Below are 4,510 nucleotides of genomic sequence, written 5' to 3' on the forward strand. Positions count from 1 at the left end.
AGTAGGATACTGATGCATTACACACCACTGCAGACTCTGTCATCATTTCTTCCATGTAAAACTGGCAATCTTATGAGAGAACGACTGCAATTCTTCCTCCTGGCAGAATTATCCAAAGTCCAAGGCATTATTGATTGCCCTAATACAAAATGCCCAGACAATGATTAAGCACAAGAGTTTCTACTCGATCATTGTCAAGTAGTCAGTGATGACTGGCACAGGATCATTGTCATGAATGTCCACATTTCATGCAGCAGTAATGATACCTTTATTTTATGTCAGTCCTCTGTGGCAGTTGTTCAAAGGAGAAAACAAATCATGTTCTAGAAGCTGAAGGCTAACCTCTTCAGTACAGGTTCATTACACCAACTTCCAAGTAACATTGAATTAATGCAAATACCATAAAGAGAATAAAATATAGGCATTTAGACTCAGAACATTAAATGATTAAACAGTTTGCAACCTATATTATAGAAAATTTTATTTTGGCACCTTATGAGCAAAATGTTTACCACATTTGCTCACAAATCATCAATGATCGCAATTCAAAATAAAAACTAATATGAAGTGCTTTGGTGCATTGCTGAGAAAGTTGGTGAGATGCTATTTCAGTCGGTCCATTTTTTTTCTTTTCACCTCTTTTGTTCCTTTTGCTTTCCTCTCCTCTTTCTGTTTGTGCCAGCATTTCTTTTTCTTCTGTCCCGTTCTCATTAATCCTAGCTTTCTCTCTTCCTGTCATGTCTCCCTGCAAACGTCAGGACAAAGATATGAACACTGATGGATACTTCCATCCAACCCATTTCCATTCCCACCATAACCTCCCCCCCACTCCCCCCACCCCCCACACCACACATAACATAATGGTGAAAGCCTAATGTTTCACAATTCATACATTCTCCACCCCACCCAAAAGCCATATGATCTCTTGGGAAAAATGAAACACTGGATGAAAAACAATTCAGGCAAAATGGTGAAAATATCTGGGAAATTTATCCCCAACCAATCCACCATAAATACTTGTCCAGGAGGTCCCTGGATCTCAACTCCATGCAGCACTGATCTTTACCCCAGTCTAAACAATAGCAGTTCTTGCTTGGAGAAATTCTGCAAATTGCGAATTCACTGAATGAGCAATCTATTCCAGGGTAATCATTATTCTCAGGGAGAAGGAAAAATACCTTCTGAAACATTTTATCTCCATCTGTCCTTATACAACTTCAAATCATGACCATTGGTCTTCCCTAGCCTATTTAATTGTGGCCAGTTGAACACAAACCATTCACTTCATTATTTTACTAACTTCAATTAGATCACTGCATTTCCATAAAATGTAAGCACTCTTAGGTTATCTTGGTAGTGAAAATGCTTTATTTAAAGAATTTATTTTTTAGAACTTCAGTGCACCATTTCCAAAGCCTGAATTTCACCCTTCATGAGATTACCAAATGAGGAGAAGATATTCCAAACAAAGCATGACCAAGGTTTTGTACAAGGACAACAGAACATGCTTCAACTCAAAAATTAATTGTCAGCCAAATGTTACTGCAAGACCTGTTCACACCAATTATCATTTCATGATATTGCTCAAATAAATTCATGCAAAGACAAGTAAGAAATATAATGTCTACCGCCTTTCTTCTCTCTCCTTTCTTTAAGATGTTGCCCTGAAAGGTGAAAATGCATGAACTTTCATCATACTCATACGTCACACTGAAGATTTCTGAATTGAACAAAGTTTGTCAGACACAAACCCAATTCTCCGATTCATCATGATTAGCCTGTTGTTTTCAAGCAGTGTTGACAATTCAGACACTTGCACAGAATTTAGCATATTCTGAAAACTTGCAAATTATAGGCCCATCAAGGACGCCTAGAATATGAATACAAATTAATAAAGACCAGCTGTCCCAACTTCATTCACTGCATTGGTGTTTCCTCTCCTAATAGACCAAATCCATCTGCTGATTCTTGGGGATCTATATATTTTAATAGAACTTCCTGTTCTCATAACAGCTCTCATTCACACCATACATAGCTGTGTCAGTTTTGTGGAGCATGAGTCAGAAACAGCAATGTGATCATGGGCTGGACATAGCACATGGCAGATAGGTTACTGGAAATATAATGCATATAAATAGATACGAATCTGAATAAAATAACAGAATATAACAGCACAGTACAGGCCCTTGGGCCCTTGATGTTGCTCCAACCTGTGAAATTTATCTGAAGCCCATCTAACCTACACGATTTCTTTATCATTCATATGTTTATCCAATGATCATTTAAATGCCCTTAAAGTTGGCAAGTCACTACTGTTGCAAGCAGGGCATTCCACACCCTTACTACTCTGAGTAAAGAACCCACCTCTGACCTCCGTCCTATATCTATCACCCCTCAGTTTAAAGCTATGTCCCCTCTTGCTAGCCATCACCATCCGAGGAAAAAGGCTCTCACCGTCTACTTTACCTAATCCTCTGATAACCTTGTATTCTCTATTAAATCACTTTTCAACCTTCCTCTCTCTAACAAAAACAGCCTCAATCCCTCAGCCTTTTTTCATAAGACCTTCCCTTCATACTAAGCAACATCCTGGTAAATGTCCTCTGCAGCCTTTTCAATGATTCAACATCCTTCCTATAATGTGGTAACCAGAACTGTATGCAATACTCCAAGTGAGGCCACACCAGAATTTTGCACAGCTGTAACAGGACCTCATGGCTCCGAAACTCAATCCCTCTACCAATAAAAGATAACACACTGTACGCCTTCTTAACAATCCTATCAACCTGGGTGGCAACATTCAGTGATCTATGTACATGGACACCGAGATCTCTCTGCTCATCTACACTGCCAAGAGTCTTACCATTAGCCCAATACTCTTTATTCCTGTTACTCCTCCTAAAGTGAATCACCTCACACTTTTCCACATTAAACTCCATTTGCCACCTCTCAGCAGCTCTGAAGCTTATCTATATACCTCTGTAACCTGCAACATCCCTCCTCACTGTCCACAACTCCACTGACCTTAGTGTCATCTGCAAATTTACGAACCCATCCTTTTACATCCTCATCCAGGTCATTTATGAAAATGACAAACAGCAGTAGCCCCAAAACAGCTCCTTGTGTTAAACCACTAGTAACTGAACTCCAGGCTGAACATTTCCCATCAACCACCATCCTCTGTCTTCTTACAACTAGTCAATTTTGGTTCCAAACCACTAAATCACCCTCAATCCCATGCTTCCATATTTTCTACAATAACCTACCGTGGGGATCCTTATCAAATGCCTTACTGACATTCATATACATGACAACATCTGCTTTACCCTCATCCACCGGTTTGGTCACCTTCCTAAAGAACTCAATAAGGTTTGTGAGCCATGACCTACCCTTCGCAAAATCGTGTTGACGATCCCAAATCAAATTTTTCATTTCTAGATGATTAATAATCTTATTTCTTATCATCCTTTCCAACAATTTACCCATAACCGAAGTAAGGCTTACTGGTCTATAATTACCAGGGTTGACTCTACTCCCCTTCTTGAACAAGGGAACAACATTTGCTATCCTCCAGTATTCTGGCAGTATTCCTGCAGACAATGAAGACATAAAGATCAAAGCCAAAGGCTCTGCAATGGCCTCCCTGGTTTCCCAGAGAATCCTCAGGTAAATCCCATCTTGCCTGGGGAACTTATCTTTTTTCACACTTCCAGAATTGCTAACATCTCTTCCTTATGAACCACAATCCCAGTCTCATCTATTAGCCTGTATCTCAGTATTCTCCTCGACAACATTGTCTTTTTCCTGTGTGAATACTGATGAAAAATATTCATTTAGTGCCTCTCCTATCTCCTCAGACTCCATGTACAACTTCCCACAACTGTCCTTGACTGACCCTAATCTTAGTCTAGACAATTCTTTTATTCCTGACATACCTATAGAAGGCTTTAGGGTTTTCCTTGATCCTACCTGCCAAAGACTTCTCATGTCCCCTCCTGGCTCTTCCTAGCTCTCTCTTTAGGTCCTTCCTGGCTAACTTGTAACTCTCAAGCACCTTAACTGAGCCTTCATGTCTCATCTTTACATAAGCCTCCTTCTTCTTCTTGACAAGAGATTCAACTTCTTTAGTAAACCACAGCTCCCTCACTCGAACACTTCCTCCCTGCCTGACAGGTACATATTTATCAAGGACTTCCTTGCTATTCCTTAAATAAGCTCCACATTTCAATCGTGCCCATTCCTTGCAGTTTCCTTCCCCATCCTTTGCATCCTAAATCTTGCCTAACTGCATAGTAATTGTTTTTTCCCCAGCAAGAACTCTTGCCATGCGATATGTTCCTATCCCTTTCTATCACTAAATTAAATGTAACCGAATTGTGGTCACTATCACCAAAGTGCTCACCTACCTCAAAATCTAACACCTGGCCAGGTTCATTACCCCAGTACCAAATCGAATGTGGCCTCGCCCCTTGTTGATCTGTCTACGTACTGTGTCAGGAACCCTCCTACA

General features: G+C 40.1%; 1 long non-coding RNA gene across 1 annotated transcript; it reads right to left on the reverse strand.

Moving 5' to 3' along the window:
* Positions 1-424: 424 nt before the first annotated feature.
* Positions 425-1,887, reverse strand: LOC122557481 (uncharacterized). Its single transcript, XR_006313847.2, has 3 exons — positions 1,752-1,887; positions 1,629-1,664; positions 425-745 (listed from the first exon to the last, which is right to left on the reverse strand). It is a non-coding gene; the product is annotated as an uncharacterized LOC122557481 (long non-coding RNA).
* Between the last annotated feature and the right edge of the window lie 2,623 nt (positions 1,888-4,510).

Source organism: Chiloscyllium plagiosum, unplaced genomic scaffold, assembly GCF_037043375.1.
Source record: "Chiloscyllium plagiosum isolate Xiang-an unplaced genomic scaffold, Cpla_swu_hap1 HiC_scaffold_11, whole genome shotgun sequence".
In the NCBI taxonomy this organism is placed as follows: domain Eukaryota; kingdom Metazoa; phylum Chordata; class Chondrichthyes; order Orectolobiformes; family Hemiscylliidae; genus Chiloscyllium; species Chiloscyllium plagiosum.